Consider the following 19,829-nt stretch of genomic DNA (forward strand, 5'->3'; position numbering starts at 1 on the left):
AAAATTAACTCATAAAACACAATCATAAAAAATGATAAGGGAGCCTCTAGGAGGGTGTCAATAGATGCAAGAAACAGAACTTGAGATTAAAAGCTAAAGTAATAAAATAATAAAGTAATAGAATAATAATAATAAAAGTAATAATAATATTATTATTTAATAATAAATATTAGAGTAATAATAGTAAAGTTATAGAATAATAAGAAACCATTAAATATATACACATAACTTTTGAGGAGCTAATAAAGAGAGAAAAGAACAAGTTTGAAATAAAATAGAGCTTATAAGTAATAAAGAAAGAAAAGAACAAGTTTGAAAAAAAGTAGAGCTTGTAAGTAATATGCATATAATAATTGAACCAAAAACTCAATGGAAAGGCTAAAGAGATTAGTTGGAGCTTAACAGAGAATTTGTAAACTGGGAGACGGATCTAAGGAAATAGCCCCACATGCCACACAGAAAGGAAGCAGCTGGTGATAGTGACTGACAGCGAGCACCAAGTATTTTCTGGAACATTTGTAATCTTTAGCTTCATAAACCTTAATTCTGGTGGCTGGTTAAATGGAAATGCTCACTTCGTAAAAATTACTAGAGTTGTACCATTAACAGTGATCTGTTTCTATATAGAGGCAAAAAAATGTTAGGTACAAGTACACAAAATTTGGAATATATATTGCAACTGAAATTATAATGGGGAAAAGAAAATATAAAAATTTCTATCAGTTTCAAAGATGTCAAAAATCGGTGAAAATGGGGCACTGGGTGTCTCAGTTGGTTAAGTGTCTGCCTTCTGCTCAGGTCATGATCCCCAGGTCCTGGAATGGAGCCCGGCATCCTCCTCCCTCTGCTGTTCCCCCTGCTTGTGCTCTCTTTCCCTCTCTCTCTCTCTCTGTCAAATAAATAAATAAATGAAATCTCTTTAAAAATGGAGTAAAAAGAACAAAGAAATCATGTTAAGTAGATATACAAAACAAAATAAGATGATTAAGATAAATCCAAATATAAATCAGCTTCTTTAAATACAGAGAATGTTAGATTTGATAAAGTAACATATTTGATTTAAAAGAATCATACCAAAAAAAAAAAAAAAAGAATCATACCTGGGACACCTGGGTGGCTCAGTGGTTGAGGTCCGCCTTCAGCTCAGGGTGTGATCCTGGGGTCCCGGGATGGAGTCTTGAATGGGGCTCTCTGGGGGAGCCTGCTTCTCCCTCTGCCTGTGTCTCTGCCTCTCTTTCTGTGTCTCTCATAAATAAATATGTAAACTATTGTTTTTAAAAAAGAATCATACCTAAAATATAATGTCTAAGAAAGTTTAAAATTCAATAAATGGGAGAGGATTAGCCAAGTATAGCAATCTTAATATATAATTAATATACCTTTATACAGAAAAAGGTCATTTATCTGACAAAAAATAATTCCTGATAAAAAATAATAATTCATCAGGAGATATTGTATACTTCTAGTTGAATATCTGTAATTCAGGACTGAATAGAAAACAAAAATATTTTCAAAAAAAAAGAGAGGCTTTAACACCGATTAAAGAATTAGAAGGGGATCCCTGGGTGGCGCAGTGGTTTGGCGCCTGCGTTTGGCCCAGGGTGTGATCATGGAGACCCGGGATCGAATCCCACGTCAGGCTCCCGGTGCATGGAGCCTGCTTCTCCCTCTGCTTCTCTCTCTCTCTCTCTCTCTCTCTCTGTGACTATCATAAAAAAAAAAAAAAAAGAATTAGTAGAGGGTTAATTTCAACAAAGAAGACATAAAGCTTAGAAGAAAAAAGAGGCATGTAAGAAGCAAAACAAAATATACAGTTGAAAACTCATGTAACATTCGTCACATTATGTGTTAAAATTGAATTAAAAGAAAAACTCACTGGAAATTGCAAAATATCAATAACTGAAAGGAAAAGATTATTTTTACATAAATACTTGTGAAATGTAGGAAGAGCCATAGATATTTACAATCTTAAGTGAATTTCTCTAAAAATTGAGAAAAATGAGAATAAATGACATATATATCTAGCTCAACTAGTGAAATAATATCAATAATAGTGCTCCCACAAAACCTAGAAATGAGAATATAAGTGATAAAATAAAAAAATTCTTCAGTTTTTATTTTTAGAAAATACAAAACAAAGAATTTTTTTTTTTAATTTTATTTTTTTATTTTTTTTAAGAATTTTTTTAAAGCCAGGTTTTTTTTTTTTTGTTTTTTTTTTAAGGCTAATAAAAGAGAAAAAAAATTGAGAAGAATAGATCAATGAAGAAAGACAGGAAGCACAATTTGAAAATAATGCAGATGCCCAGAAGAAGGAATTTTGCTTGCAGACCGCAGTGTCAGCCCATTCCAGAGAGTTCCAGCCTGTTCTTTCTGACCCCCTGCCCTACAGATTCCACACTGGCCTCGCTCACCTCCACAATCAGGTGAGCCAGTTTCTAACCCACTTGCAGATGGGTCAGGGGCTATGGAGAGTGTGCAGAAATGTGCAACCACAGAAGGAAGGCTAGAGTGAGCAAAGCTCCCTTCATGCATTTGAAAATGTTGAACCCCAAGCTAAGCTTTACCATCTTGTCCCGCCTGAATACAACTGACCTCTGCTTGGCTTCATGGGTTTGGCAGGACCTGGAGAAAGATGAACTTCTCCGGCAAGGGTTGTGTGAATCCACTTGGGGTCACTCTTCCATATATCATAAGAACCCACCTCTAGGATTTTCTTTCAGTAAATTGTATGTACAGTTGGATGAAGGCAACCTCATCTTTACCGCTAACCCAGGGGAGGGACTAAACCAGGTCCACGGGTATTCTAGATGAATCACCAAAGGAAATAGCAAAAGTGTATCTTCTGTACAAGAACACTGAATTGGGATAAAAGCCTGAGACACTATCTTGATGACAGGGGAGAGTCTTGGATGATCTTATAATGCTGCAAAATTTGAGAAAGAAATTCTTGCCCCCAAAATTCAGGCCCCCAAAGTAGTGGGGAGTATCTTGAAACTCTCCTAAGAAAATTCCCCCATAGATTCTGTGCTTGTAACCCCAATTTAATATGAGACGTTGGCCTTAGTCTTGATGCTGTCTATAAATTGTGCTCCTCATTTTTTCCTTAAATGTCCTTATTTTAGAGGGAAAGCGAGCTGAAGGGGAGGGACAGAAGGAGAGGGAGAGAGAATCTCAAGCAGACTCCCTGCTGGGCGGGCATCCTGACATGGGACTCAGTCTCATGACCCTGAGATCATGATCCGAGCTGAAATCAAGAGTGGACGCAACTGACCGAGCCACCCAGGTGCTCCTACTGTGCCACTGTTTGATTCTATTTTCCATCCACCTCACTAGTCCTTGTGCGAAGAACAAAATGTCACAGAATTTATTCTAAATACCTGCTGTGCTGCTCAAAACATTGGTGAGGATTTTGTTGGGCAGCTTTTTGACAATATCTACCTTGTGGGCCATGTGGCTGCATAAAAGCACAATTGCTAGGACTTCAACTCTTAACTTCAAACTAAAGATACCCGAGAACTTACTGAGCAGATATGGGGGTTACCCTGGCACTGGTCATTCTAGCCTCTGTGTACAATCAAGCTCCAGTGTATACCTTTTTTCCCCCTTTTACTATTTCCTTTTTCAGTCATTTCCTTGGAGAATTAAAGAATTTTGCAGTTTTTCTTAATTTGCTTATCGTGTCTTACATAAAGCAGAGCCATTGTCTCAAGGCTGTTTAAGAATGTTAAACTGACATTATCCTCTAAAACATGGTATATTTGGGCATTAGATTTGGTTGAAAACTATTCATTTCCATTCTCTTTAAAAAATACCATGTCATGTGTGCATACTTAATTAAAGAGATTTATAATCATAATTATTTTATTGCCAAGATTTTAACTAAAGCCTTTCCTTTTTCTCTCAAAGTAAGTCAAGAGTTAAAAATAAGGAGACAGAATTATAGGTACAATAGGATAAAAAAGAAAATGAGAGAAGGTTTTTGCTCTTAATAACTAGAAAAAACTTAAACATCTATTAACAGAGGAATTGATAAAAATAATAATTGGCATAGCTATAGAATGGAATATTACATAGCAGAAATTCATGTATATATGGATACATGTCAAATATAAGACTACATAAAAATTCAATTTGAAAAATACATATAATATGCTATCAATTGAATGAAGCATTTCAACATACAAAATAATATCAGCTTTAAATCTTATATCTTCAGAGGATTTACCTATCCCCCCTTTTTTGCTATCATATAAAAGCCCTAAAATCAATTCCCAGGATTAGTGTAATATTTGGATTTCTACATTCTCATCATTCTCTCTAATATTACTACTGCCATAATTCCTGATGATTTTAATTTTAAGATCCCCAAAGATAATCCTTGCAATTCCCTGGCATCTCAGTTTCCCAAAATTCTCTTATTCAATGATCTTGACTCCCTCCACCACCCACTGCCACGGCTACACACTCAATCCTGAGCGCTCTAGCCATCACTTACTGTCTCCGAGACTACATATCTCTGGTATGGCCACGTCTTTGATCTTCCCATGATTTACTGTGTTAGTTCTCTAGGGCTACTATATAACAAAGTATCACAAACTGAGTGGTTTAAACCAACAGACATTTGTTCTCTCACAATTCTAGGGACCATAATCAAGAGTCAAGAAGTCCATAATCAAGGGTTCAGCAGGGCCGTGCTCCCTCAGAAGCTTTTAGGGAAGAATCCTTCCTTGCCTCTTTTAGGTTTTGGTGGTTTCTGGGATTCTTGATTTTTTTAGTGTGGGGCAGCACGACTCCATTTTCCACCTCCATCTTCACATGGCTGTCTTACCTCTGTGTCTGTGTCAAATTTCCTTTTTTGCAAAAAGTCACCAGCCATTAAATTAGGGCCACCCTAATCTAGCACACCCTCATCTTAACTTGATTACCTCTGCAAAGGCTACTTCCAAATATGCTCATGTTCACAGGTAACAGGGGTTAGGATTTGAACATATGTTTTGGGGGACACAGATTGACCTAGAACACTTACAATCCACTGATCCTAACCTTTCTTTTAAAAAAAAAAAAGATATTTAATTTATGCATTCATGAGAGATACACACAGAGAGAGAGACAGAGACACAGGCAGAGGGAGAAGCAGGCTCCTCACAGGGAGCCTGATGTGGAACTTGATCTCCGACCCTGGGGATCATGCCCTGAGTCAAAGGCAGATGCTCAACCACTCAGCCATCCAGGCATCCTGGTCCTAAACTTTTCTTCCTTCTTCATACCTAGCATGTTTGATTCTCTTTTACTCAGTTTAGAAATCCAAACTTCTTGACTCTCTCTGATTTCATCACGTTGTTATGGAAAAAATTGCTAACTTTTTTTGTTATCCTACATGCACACTTCTATACATCAAGTGGCTAGAAAACACACATACACATACACACAGCCTACTCTCAATGAAATTTTCTTTGTCTTAATATTTTATTTATTTATTCATGAGAGACACACAGAGAGAGGCAGAGACATAGGCAGAGGGAGAAGAAGGCTCCATGCAGGGAGCAAGATGCGGGACCCGCTCCTGGACCCCAGGATCACACCTTGCGCTGAAAGAAGACGCTCAACCACTGAGCCACCAGGTGCCCTTCAGTTAAAATTTCTAATCATAAATCTTAATTATATGCTTTCAAGTTGCCTGGCAGTCATATTACATTTCATTATTCCATTGATACTTGTAAGCCTCCCCACAAGTATTTTACCCCTTCTTTTCCCTCAAATTTACAGCCCGTTTCCTACTACTTCATTCTCAGCTGATGACCTTACCACCTAGTTTGCTGACAAGATAAGGACAATCAGAAGACACCTTCCACCAGGCCCCACAACTATTTCCAGTAATCCACCTGTAACTGAGCTTCTATATTGTCCTCTATCACACATCTTCACCCTCTCACCTTGTGAACTAGATCTCATCATCTATCACAGACCATGTCTTTGCTCAACAATTTTCCCTTCGTCTTTTCTGTCAATTTTTCATCTCTACTAGAATTTTTCATAAGGGCGTAGATATGGATTTGTTTCATACATTAAAAAAAAAAAAGCAAAAACAAACAAACAAAAAAAAACAACCTTTCTTTTCTTCCCTTCCTGGACTGCTCCATTTATTTCCTTGCCTATACTCACTTTTTCCAATTTTCCTTTTCCCATTCACTCCTGAACCTTTACCAACAGGCTATCATTGCCACCACTCAACCAAAATGCCTCTTCTCAAGGCCACTGATGATTTTCAGTAGAGGAATTCTATGGTTATTTCTTAGATTTATTTTACTTGATCTACTACCATCATATGACCTCTTTGTGGTTTTGAGGAAATTGTGCTCTCTGGGTTTTCCTTCTTTCTGAAAGGATAGTTCTTTCATGCACAGTAAGTGCTTCTTCCTCCCTATCTCACACTCACAATATTTGGGCTGACCGAGGATCAGTATTTGGACTTTTTTTTCTCTTCTATTTATGCTAATTCCCTTGGTGACCTTTAAATGTCATTTATATGTTAATGCCTCCCAATTATATACCTGCAATCTTCTTTCTCCCGCCATTCAGCTCCACATATAGAGCTACCCCTCTGACATCTTCACGTGGAATGTCTAACACGCATAACTAATTTATCATATTCAAAACTGAGCTCCTGGTACATTTACCTCACTGTCTCTACACATCCTCTATCTATATATATATATTTTTTAGAAAATTTCTGTTAGTGGTAACTCTAACTGCTGAGGACCAAATCCTCCACCTAAGCCACCATTATCTTTCATCTGGATGACTGCACCAGTCTCCCAAGTGATATTTTGCTCCCCGTCCTTGTCCCTACCCCCACTGCAGTTTATTGTTAATGTACCAGAATTTTCCTGTCAAAAGTGTCACTCTGCTCAAACTTCTCTTTTACCTGAAAGACTACTAAAAGTTTTCCATCTCACCAAGAGTTGAGAGTTCCTACAATGGCCTGTATTTCCAGCCTATATCTTCTAAATGGCTTTACACTCTCATTTTTTCTGGCTTTACCTTCCTTCTCCTTATTTCTATTTTTCTATTTTTATTTACTGTACTTTATACAGAACCCGTATATATTTTTTTTACCCCAAGACTTTGTACTTGCTTTCTTCCCTGCATGCATTGTTGCCCCTGCTTATCTACATGGCTCACTCTTTCATTTCCTTTAACTTTTACTTAAAAAGCACATTGTCCATGAAATTTTCCTTAACACAGACCACACTTTTCCTTTTTATCTCTTACCCTCATCTAACATCTTACATATTTTAGATACTTATTTTAACTGTCTGGCTACCTTACCGTGATGTTAGCATCATGAAAAAAAAAAAAAAAGGGTTTTGGTCTATGTTCTTTCTTTGTTCTATGTCCAATATCTAAAATAGGATGTGACACTTATTGCTCAATAATTGTTAGTTGAACGAATGAATGAATAATACATGTGTGTGTACGTGTATGTGGTAGTAAGTATGAAAATCTATCCAGGGGGAAAAATAAACACCAAATTCAGGGAAAAATAAGTACCAAATTCAAGAGACTCATCTCTTAGTCAGGATGAATCCAGGAAGGGTCAATAAATTGAAGAATACACGAGGCTTCAACAGCCTTGGTGCTTTTTTATCTCCTTAACTGAGCAGTGAATATCTGAGTGCTTGTTATATTATTATTTGCATACTTTATATCTAAAATTTATAAAATTGTTATATGAAGATAATAACTTATTAATCATATTGTAATATAATTATTAAACTTGTTGCATAAAAAACTCTATCAGCATGACATCAAGTTGGCATCCTGAAAACTAGTTTTATGATTTCTATACATATGTTGAAAGATAAATTGCTTGAAAATCTCAAGATTTAAAAGAATACTATAAAAATCCAACACAATAAATGTTAAAATTTATTTTAAATGAGTATTTCCTAAAAATATAAACCCAGAAATTTGACTCCAAAAATAAATAGAAACATTGAATAGAATCATTAATGAAAAATCTACAACCAAAATGATACTAGCTTGAGACACTTTTATATGTGAGTTTTAACCAATCTTTAAAGAGCAGACAACTTCTTATTATACAATCTGTTCCCAAAATGGATGGACAAAGAACACCTCTCAACATCTTTTATAGTATATGTATAAAATTGATTTTTAAAAAACTCTTGACAATATCAAAGTATAAAAAATTCAGTACTATTTAATATATGAGCAAAAGGGCAAGACCATAAGTGAAACATTAAACTAATGTTTTTTTGTTTTTTTTTTAATTTATTTCATGGGATGCCTGGGTGGCTCAGCGTTAAGTGTCCACCTTCAGCTCAAGGCGTGATCCTGGAGTCTTGGGATCCAGTCCCACATCGGGCTCCCCACAGGGAGCCTGCTTCTCCCTCTGCCTAGGCCTCTGCCTCTCTCTGTGTGTCTCTCATGAATAAATAAATAAAATCTTTAAAAATTTATTTCACGATAAAATAGAGTTAAATCTTAATAATGATGATTTAGTATTCACTATATAAATAGATTAAAGGAGAAAAAACATATGGAACCCTCAAGAGAGATAAGAAGAAAATTTGGGATCCCTGGGTGGCGCAGCAGTTTGGCGCCTGCCTTTGGTCCAGGGCACGATCCTGGAGACCCGGGATCAAATCCCACGTCGGGCTCCAGGTGCATGGAGCCTGCTTCTCCCTCTGTCTCTCTCTCTCTCTGAGGCTATCATAAATAAATAAAAATTGAAAAAAAAAAAAAAAAAAGAAAATTTGGGGTTCCTGGGTAGTTCAGTTGGTTAAGTGACCAAGTCTTGATTTTGTCTCAAGTCCTATTCTCAGGGTCATGAGATGGTGCCCTGAGTCTGGCTCTATGCTCATTGGGGAGTCGGCTTGTCCCTTTACCCCTTCCCCTGCATGTGCTCTCTCTCTCTCTCTCTCTCTCTCACTCTCAAATAAATAAATCTTTTAAAAAGAAGAAATAATAATATTGGACATTTATGATAAAAATGTAAAATTTGTAATAGAAAGATCTCCTTAATTTGTTATAAGGAATTTATCCACAACTTCCAGCAAACCTTTGAAAAATAAAATAATAGCAGTATCTCCTTTAAAAACAGGTGCAAAACAAGACTTTTTTTTTTTTCTCTCTTTAAGCTTCTTTGGGTTCTAGTGAGTGTAGAGAGGACTACGAATTCAATTTTGAATAGAAGTAATCAAAGCAAGTATTGGTGCCATTCTCCTAATCTTAGGGTAAAAGCAAATATTCTTGTTTTGGTCCCAATCTTAACGTGAAAGTACACAGTCTTCACTATGAAGAATGATGTCAACTATAGAATTTTTGTCAATAATTTTTATTTGTTTGTGTTTCATTTTGCATAGTTTCTATTGTTTTGTCTTCAAATTGATATTTTTTTCTATTCCAAGATATGATCTTCCATTTATCTTATTATCTGTGTGTCTTTATCTCTTGATTTTTTTCTTTTTAACATATTAAAGCATATTAACATATTTTATTTTATTTTTTTTAAGATTTTATTTATTCATGAGAGATGCAGAGAGAGAGAGAGGCAGAGACATGAGCAGAGGGAGAAGCAGGCTCCATGCAGGGAGCCCGATGTGAGATTTGATCCCGGGACTCCAGGGGTCAAAGGCAGATGCTTAACCCCTGAGCCACCCAGGCATCCCCATATTAACATGTTTTAATGTTAATATGTTAACATAAAAAAAATCTTGACTCTTTAACATACAGTTAAAATATGGTTTAATGTCTTTTCCCACAAATCCTAACATCTGTATCTGCTCTCTGTTTCCAGCAGTTGCTTTTTCCTCTCATTATAGGTCATATTTTCCTTTTCCTTATCATGCCTGGTTCTATGACTAGATGCCAAATGTCTCAAATTTTATATTCAAATGGTACTATATAGTTTTGATTTTGTGTAAATATTTTGATCTTTGTTCCAGGATGAAGTTTGGTTACCTAGAAGCAGTGAATCCATTTTGGTCTTGCTTTAATGATTTTTTTTAGGTGGTTCTAGAACAGTGCTAAGTATTGGGCTAATTATTTCTCATTCCTGAGGCAAGACTCCTGAGTATTCCATTCAATGCCCCTATTAATCCTGAGACTTTCCAGTCTGGCTGGCTGGTAAGAACGGATGCTTTTCACTACCCTATGTGAGCACCAGGCACTGTCCCCTCTAATTTTTTTGATTGCTCTGCCTCCATATCCACCTGTATTTCTTTCACATGCATGAGCTGCTCTGGCCCTTTGCTGAATACTCTTGGGGAAGCTCACTGAAGTATCTGAAAATTCTCCCAGGGCATTTCCTCCCCCAGTGCTCTCTCTCTTGTAAATTATAGTCATTTAGTTCTCCCTGGGGTCTCTACTCAGCTGCTTCAACTCAGGGAGTCTTCAGAGCTCTGCACCAGGCTTGGAAATTGTCTTAAGTCAGCAAACTGGGATAGGGTTCGTCTGGTTTGCTTCTCTTTCATGTATCACTGTCTTCTGTTGTCTAATGTTCAGTGTCTTAAAAACTACGTTTTTTAAGAGAGTGAAAATACTCTGTTTGGTAGCATAATGATGGATAGATGTCATTATACAGTCATCCAAATCCATAGAATGTACAACACCAAGAGTGATCCCTAATGTAACCCATGAACGATATATAGAGTGATCCCTAATGTAACCCATGAACGATATATGACCATGATGTGTCAGTGTGGGTCCATCGATTTTAACAAATATACTAGGTTGTGGGGGGATTGATAATATGGGACACCATGATTGTGTGGGAGCAAGGGATAGATATCTCTGTACTTCTCTTTCAATTTTGTTGTCAGTCTAAAACTGCTCTAAAACATATTCTTAATTTAAAAAACAAAAGACACGCTACCAGAAAAATAAGTAAAAAAAGACAAAGGGAGAAAAGTAAATGATAAATATAAAAAGGTTTTTCAACTTTTTAAATCAAGAAGCACAAATTAAAGCAGCAAGTTCCTCCCATCACATAAAACTTTAAACACGGCCAGAGGCTGTCACACATACTACTGGTAATATATAATTTAATGCAATGTTTCTGGAAAAAAGAAAATTGGAAAATACATTTAAAAATATGCAAAAAAACCCTAGTTATTGTTTCTTTCTCTTTTTTCTGTCTATGCTTTTTGGTTGTTTCAGATGGGATTATAAATCTGTTCCTTGTTATTACATCTGCACCACAGCTTGTGTTTTATCACCTACAATTTTTAAATATACTTATTCTTTATTTTCATTTAACTTTTAAAATGCTTTCTCTCTCTTCCTTTTGTTTTTCTCATTTCTCTAATATTTTTATATATCCCCCCCTTTCCAACTTGTGTTTGTTCCTTACTTTTTTTTTTTTTTTCCCTGTGGCCTCTCTTTGCCCTTATGGTTCATTTTCTCCGCAGTCCCCATGCACTATCTCTTTCCTGATACCCGACGGGTCTTATTGGATACCTTTGGTCACCTAGACATTTATTTCTTTTAAAAAAATATTGCAGATATGCACTCATATCACTTTTGTTTACATTGTTTTTGTTAATTTTGTTTTATTAATTTTATTTTCCTAAGGTTTAATTTACCTCAGGATCCTTAGCCCTGACTAGAATAAAGTGTACTAAAACTTCTTTGAAAGTAGTGCTAAATTTAAAAAAAAAAAAAAAGAAAGAAAGAAAGAAAGAAAGAAAGAAAGAAAGAAAGAAAGAAAGAAAGAAAGTAGTGCTATATTTAGCGCTATATTTCTAGTTTAAAAAGAGATATCCCTATTAGGATAGATATTATGATAAATTTCCCAGTGGCTTTGATCAATAGTGCATGTGTTTATTTGTTTGTTTGTTTATCTTTTGACCCCCTTCGCCCATTTCTCTTACTTCCTACCTCTTGCCTCTAGCACCCACTAATCTGTTTTTTGTACTTAAGAGCTAGGGGTTTTGTTTGCCATTGGACTCCACATATAAAAGAATAATAAGGTATTTGTTTTTCCTTGTCTGACTTATTGTCTTTAGTATAACAACCTCAAGATCCATCCATGTTGTCACATGACAAGATTTTATTATTTTTAATGGCTGAATAATATCCCAGTGCGTGTATGTGTGTGATACCTACTTCAATATGATTTTCTTCTCATTTGCCTGTTGTATAATCATGACTCAGCGAGCATTTAAGATGCTTTAAGGGAAAAAATGCTCTATATAGTTGTGGACTCAGTACGTCTCTTGGAAGAGGTGAGTTCAAGATTTTCATATGTCGCTATCTTGAACTAGAACCTCTTCTCCACATATATTTCTGAGACTTTACACATTGAATTTTAGTCAATTCTTCAATGGTTGCATAATTTAAAAAATTTTCTTCACTAATATATATTAAATTACTGTTTCATCTTTGTCACTATGAATTCCTGGTGTTTTTCTGTTATTCATTCAAACATATACTTTATTTTTATCTTTTTTATTGTAATGAACTTGCATGGAGTTAGATTTTATTATATTTATTTATTTTCTGTATCTTATGTCTAAATAATGAAGGTGTACCAGAAAAAAATAGCTGGAATGTATTTTCAAACTTCATGGATTTTTCAAGCATTTACTGTCAGTGATACCTTCCTACGCTTTCTAAATTGAAGGGCCACTGTCTTTGTCCTGTTGATTTTCAATGCCACAGTTAGAATTTGTTCTCTAGGTGAGCTATTTTCCTTTGTAAGAGAGTATGAGCTTGCTAGATCTGATATTATCAGGAGGATATGCTGAAATAGCAATATTCAATCTTCTATACCTGCTCAGAGGCTCTTGCATTGCAATTAGCCCCTGTGAAGCATTCTCCCAGTTTTACTAGTTAATTCTCATTGCATCTATTCAGGTTTCCACTCAGGGTAAAACACATTAGATTAAGTGGTAATAATTTTCTGGCTTTTGCAGGAGGGAGAGGTATTTCCATAATTTATGTTTATTTTTATATTGTATTTTCACTCTCCCAGCTGCTATTCTATTGTTGCTGCTTTGGTGGTTTTGTCAACCTCACCTTTACTATGAAATTTGTGGAGATTCTTATTGCCTACTTTTTAAAAGATGTAATGAGGGCTTTGTTTTGTTTTGTTTTTCCTGTCATGTTGACTTGCTTGGATTTTAGAAGGAGTTTGGGGATAAATTAAAAACAGTCAAGTTCACTACATATATAATTTTGACAAAATAAAGCAAGAATTAAAAGAGAAAAAATTTAATTTAAAAACGTCAATAACCATAGAAAGAACTGCTGTTACAGAGGAATAAATCGAACGAAGATAATGTAATATATTTTTGGGAAAATCTTGTAAAGCTACCTACTGAAAGAAATAAAAGAATGCTAAATGAGTGAAGACACAGATTGCGTTTGTGGGTAGCTAACCTCAGCGTTGTAAAGATGCCAGTTCTGGCCAAGAAAATCTATTCATTCATTGCACTTCACAGAATTTGATCAAACTCGTCCTGAAATGTATACAAAAACGAAAAAAGCCAAGATTAGCTAAAACATTGATAAAAAAGGCAAATAAAAGGAAACTTATGAACCCTTACCATAATGATGTTTTTTGTATTATTACAAAAATATATTTTATGTATTTGTTAGTAATACACAAAAGAAAATTCATGTATACTTACATGGTAAATTTATTCAAGCAAGAGTTGGATTATCATAAAACTGAAATAATGTTTGTTTTAGTGAAGTAAAGGTGAGAAAAAGGATTGTAAGAATATTCAAAAGATTTCAACTTCTGTAATATTTTAATTCTATAACAAATATTGGACTTAAATATGACAAAATGTCTACTAATTAAATCTGAGTGGTTATTCCTAGAGTGTTAGCCAAATTTTCCCCTTCTCCTCCCCCTTCTTTTCCTTCTTCTTCTTCTCTCTCTCTCTACCATCTCTCTCTCTCTCTATCCTTATCTATCTCTCTCTCTTTTTCTTCTGCAGCAGAAAATGTGATATTTTGGGGGGAGGTGTCAAGAATATCTTAATTTTTTAAAGAATATCTTAATTATTTGAGTTTTTCTTTTCATTGGTCAGCTGGGAATGGTCCCAATTTTAAAAGAAAAAGAAAATGTTTATATTGCTCTATTTCCTTCCTCTAATTTTCTGTTTTTATTTTAGTTGGTAGTGTGGATGGAATCTGTGAAGAGAATTTATGAGGAGAATATAGCTGTTATAATAGATTCTGTTAAGTGTCCTTACAATATCCATTGTGCATAATCCCAGGGTTCAACTTTTAATTTAGGGTTTTTTGAAAAACAGTTAATTCTAGACCACCAGACACCAAAATCTATGATGAATAACCATTTTGACATTATACTTTAATCACTGTAAAGCTATTCTTAAAAGGAGGCAGAAAATAAAATATTGTCTAATCAGATTAGGGAAACATTATTTATACAGGGAAAAACTATGTGTCGGGGATTTCTGTGACCATTTTTAGGAATTGTGTTTGAGACAGAGTAATGGCAACACGAATAATAAGATGGGCAAGGAATAACTATTACTCAATTGGAGTAACTGAAAAGGTGATCACTGAAGTGGAGCTTAATATTCAGTTATACTAGGATAAAATAGGTCTTTCTGAAGTGAGTGAGGTTAGTCTGTTACCAATGAAATTTAATAAAGTGGACTGCTAGAAACATTATCTTAGATGATCTGAAAGGTGTTTAAAACTGATGAACACGAAACAATAAGTGACAATTGATCCAATTTTTCATACAGCATGTTAGAAATATCTGTGGAGACAAAAATGAAAAAGAAACGCATTAAGTATTTTCAGTGACTTCCAAAATTTTTGGTCATGTCACTGTAGGAGAGCCCTACATGGCACCTTGACAAGTTTGCACATATCCATGTAGATCACATAGGCAGAAATATGAGCCTAATAGCTAATCTGAGCCTTGGCAGGATGCTTTGTGATACCATCAGAACACGGGAAGATACAAAGACATAAAAAGAGCACCTGCAAGGCCATCCCACTCACACCCTTCACCCATTTTTGCTAGGAAGTTATCATGAAACAGTTTCTTATTACCTCCTGGGATCTGATGAGATGGGAGGGTTCTAGAACTTCATGCTCAGAATGAAGCTTCAAACCACAAAACTGTTCAGCTGCAGTCTAGAATGAGCCCCTCAGCAACAGGGTATCCCACTCCCATGTTTGAGCCATTTAGTTCCTGTGATTTCAGTGTTGAACAAAGATGGTGGGAAAACGGCTCCTTTAGCTAATCTGTTTTTCTCTATGTAACTAATAAAATAGCTGAACCGAAAAGTGACTCACCATATCTTTACTAGTAAAATTAGTCAGGTCTTGGTCTGGCCTTGTTTTGTATTCCCTTGACAGAGCCAAATTAAGGAATTCTCTTGGCATCATTGAAACAGGACAACAGGTCATCTTCCCAGCATTGAATCAATCAAGTTGTTTAGTCTCATTTCATGGATCCTCACATTCTAGCCCTGTAACCAATCTCCTGCCCACCACAAACACACACACACACACACACACACACACACACACATACACACACACACACCTATAAAACAGTCCCTGAAAATTCCTTGACATCTGAGCTCTTATCCTCCCATTTAAGTGCATTATCTTGTCCAGAAATATGGCTCTGTTGAGTGTCACCTCTACTAAGAATTGGAATAGTGCCCTTAAGATAGAATCCTTGCATCTAAGTCTCAATATTTATGTCAAATAGCTCTGACTATGCCTACTTAACCATAAGAAACACTTCACACACCTGTTAGACTACATGATGTCTAGTTTTAATTAATTTAATTTCTATTTTTATTGCTATATTCTCATGCACATAATAGGATTATGTACAGTAATTCTATTTTACAGGGTTGAAGTTATAATCTTTGATTGACTAAAAGAAACATAGACTAGTGTGACATAACATAGCACACAAGGAGAATTTAAACCATCATGTGGTGAAAACTTGCCAGTATTTTAGAAAGCTGCTGTCCTATTTTCAGTCTTTTGAATTAAAGTGAGAAAGAATGACACTATCGAAAGGAGTTTATATGGTACCTCCAATGTCTTGGAGTATTGTACTGAATAAGGAGTAGAAGGTATATCTAATACCTTCATAAATATAAAGAACTAGGGGCATCTGGGTGGCTCAGTCAATTAAGCATCAGACTCTTGATTTCAGCCCAGGCCATGATCTCAGGGTCATGAGATTGAGCTCTGCATAGGAATTGGCTCAGGGCTGCTCTCTCTCTCTCTCCCTTTGCCCCTACTCTTCTGCTTGCACATACGCCCTCTCCCCGCCCCCCATCCTGCTCTCCCTTTGCCCCTACTCCTTGCTTGCACATGTGCATGCACTCTCTCTATATAGATTAAAAAAAGGGAAAGAACTAGTATTAATATTTGTCTATAGATAGGGAAACTGGGAAAATGGGAAATAGCTATGGTAGGAAAGCCAACCTCTTACTTAACATCTTCTATGACTATGTATTACCTATTCAATTTATAAAGTGTCAAGTATGTTTATCAACATGCATGACAGGGCTGAATGGAATAAATTTTAGCTGGGAAATGAGCATGAAATTCTATTGAAAAATAGAAGATTTATTGGAGACAATAAGCTCAGTTTGTGCAAATTATTAAAAATGACTACTAAAACCAACAAATAGAATGGTCCAACTCCGTTGGTTTGCAACCCCAGGAATTTCCCAGGTGAAATTTGAAACTGGTCTCCATAAGTGGAAAGCAAAGAGAGACTGAAGAGACATACCACTCCAGATTAGGAGGGAGCAGGTTTAATAAGCATAGGAATTTACATACTAGGCTTTTCTTCATTGGATGAAGACAATGAAATCTCTGCATCCACCAACCAGAACCTTAAAGGTTTAACAAGGGGTTTAGTCATCTGTATGGTCCAAGTGGTCCCTACACCACCTTATCCTCTTAAAGTTGCATTTTGGAAACAGCTGCTATTGGGGAAACTGGTCTAAACATATATTCCAAGACAGGGAAGAGGGTATGATCCTCTGATTGCTTGGATCCAGCTTGTGGATCAACCAGCAATCACATCCTCTCAATGACCCTCTCTATTGCTCAGATAGAAAGACCGGTGCCAATTTTAACATATCTAGAGTCATTTTATCAAGAAAAATGGCTATTTTCCACTTCTGGAAATTTTCATGTATATCTGCGTGTCAGCTTTCAAAGCTATATATTCAAAAGCTAATTGGAAAGATATATAACCAGTGATAAAAACAAAAAAAAAGTAGATAAACCTTAAAGAAAATGATATATAAAAAGAGTATAAAACTTTAGAAATTCCTATATATAATTTCTGTAATTTTAAAAATATGAATCCTTATTTGTTAAGTTTGATAGCAATTCATAATACAAGGGCAAAGGGAGCATATTAAGTCACTTTGTCTACAAAAAGTAGTGGAAATATTTATAAAAGGAAGAAAGTAAACTCAAGAATTGAGCATGTCTTAAAATTCTATCTATGTTGTACCTACATATATCTGATTACACATTTAATTTTAGTCTCTGTGTTTTTATCATTATTTTATAAATCTGAATTTAGTGCATTCAGAGCATACTAAACCTATAGGTACACAAATATTGCAAAATGATATTGTTATTTATGTATTTCCTTTGATAAAATTATGCATTTCTTTACAGTTGTAAATTAGAGATTTTAGTTTTTTTATTTTTAATTAATTTATTTGTTTTTGCTTTAGTTGCCATTACTTTTACCCATTCAGCCTCACTATGTCTCATATTTTTCTTCTTGAACCAGACAGAGTTCTGTCTCTAAAGATAAAAGAACTTTTTTTTTTTTCATTTTCTTTGCTTTGGAAATTAAGTCATCCTGACATTTAGCAGTCTGCTTAAATAATATTGACAGTACGTTAAGAAACAAGTGCCATTATATTGTAATGTCCTAAATAAAGTTGCATGGCCAGTTGAGTTTCAACTCAAGGAGGAGAAAAGGACACATTGTCTTGATCGGATGAGTCTAAGAGAGACACCTGCTGGCTACATTTGAATAGCTACTCTAGGAAATTTATATCAGAATCGGTAGGTGTTTTTTAAAGTACAATCAGGAAAAAGAAAAAAAAATATGGCAAAAATATCTTAGGACATTTCCAGACTACAATTCATTCAAATATTTTTTATTTTAACAAGTTCACGGAAAGACGAATAAGCATATGACTATATAAAAATGCCTTTTTAAAAATAGATTTATTTATTTATTCATGAGAGACACAGAAAGAGGCAGAGACAGGCAGAGGGAGAAGCAGGCTCCATGCAGGGATCCTGATGTGGGACTCGATCCAGGGATCCCAGAATCATGCCCTGAGCCAAAGACAGATGCTCAACCCCTGAGCCACCCAGGCGTCCCAGAAAAATGCTTTAGTAGTGCTCCTTGGTGATGTCTGTCCTTCTTTTATATAATAACAACCGGGGACACCTGAACAGCTCATTTAGTTAAGCATTGCCTTTGGCTCAGGTCATGATCTCAGGGTCCAGGGATCCAGCCGTCATTGGGCTTTCTGCTCAGCACGGAGTCTGCTTCTCCCTCTCTCTCTGCCCCTCCTCTACCTACTTGTGCTCCCTTTCTCTCTCAAATAAATTAAATCTTTAATAAATAAATAAATAAATAAATAGTAACAATTGGACAGTAAAGTCATATATAATATAGAATAATCAAAATAAGAGTAAAAAGTGATTATATAACTAACATAATATTTAGCTGGATACTCATGATTTTTTAATAAGTCAAAAATAATGCCAAATAATAGAATGTTTTATAAAATGCTATTTTTGGATATTAAAATTTTAAATTATAAAGCTGTCACATTTTTATATACACTGTGTCTTAAGCTCTTTCCTTTTTTGCCATTCAACTTTGTTCATATATTTATTCATATAAATGTACCAAAAATGCTAACAATGATCATTATGCCTTCTTTTTGCTTCAGCCAACATTTCCAAGGATATCAAGAAGTGGGTATAATTTAATAATTCTCTCTTTGTGCCACCTACTGCTTTATACATACATTCCTCTGAAAAATCCATATAGACAGAAAATTCAATCTCAAAGAATCGAATAAAGAATTAAAGTAATTGAATAAAAAAAGCAATGCCTGATACATGGGATTGAAAGTCTGAAAAGGATTTAGCCACTTGAAAAGTCTTTCTCTTTTTATATGAGTTCTATAAAAATAGCCAGTGATTATAGTTTTAGAAATTGTTTATTCCTTCGACCAGCTGTGTAAAAGATAAAAGACAGACTCAATCTCTTCCAACAGATTTCTTTTGGTTCCAACTTGTGGCTTATCTGGCCTTGTCGTCTAAGTCTTTCTCCTATTGGCACTGTTGCTGCGTTGCTTTTTCTATCTCTTTCCTTTGGAAATGAATTGCTACATCAGTGACCTTTATTTTGTTTTAAGAAATGATGTCATTTTTATGTGTGAGAGTCAGAAGGACTAAAGACATCTTCCTGAAACCTTAGTTACTTTCTTGAATTAATAGCAGCAGAAGTCTTACCGGGGCTTCATCTCACAACTCTGAGGTCAGGACCTCGACCAAACCCAAGAGTCAGCCACTTAACTGCGCCACCCAGGGACCCCCAGATTATCCTTAAATTAAAACAAATATTGTATTATATTTATTTCCTCTAAAGAACTTCCTGAAAACCAAACTGACTAGAAACACAATCAATTATTTTCATTTCCCAATGCGAAAACTGAGATTCAGAGAGGGTAAATGGTTTTTCCAAGGACATAAGAGTTATTTATTTATTTATTTATTTA

General features: G+C 35.3%; 1 pseudogene; it reads left to right on the plus strand.

Moving 5' to 3' along the window:
* The first annotated feature begins 2,484 nt into the window (after window positions 1–2,484).
* Window positions 2,485–3,465, plus strand: LOC112669279 (F-box only protein 8-like; annotated as a pseudogene).
* The last annotated feature ends 16,364 nt before the right edge of the window (window positions 3,466–19,829 follow it).

Source organism: Canis lupus, chromosome 19 (genome assembly GCF_003254725.2).
Source record: "Canis lupus dingo isolate Sandy chromosome 19, ASM325472v2, whole genome shotgun sequence".
Classification (NCBI taxonomy): Eukaryota; Metazoa; Chordata; class Mammalia; order Carnivora; family Canidae; genus Canis; species Canis lupus.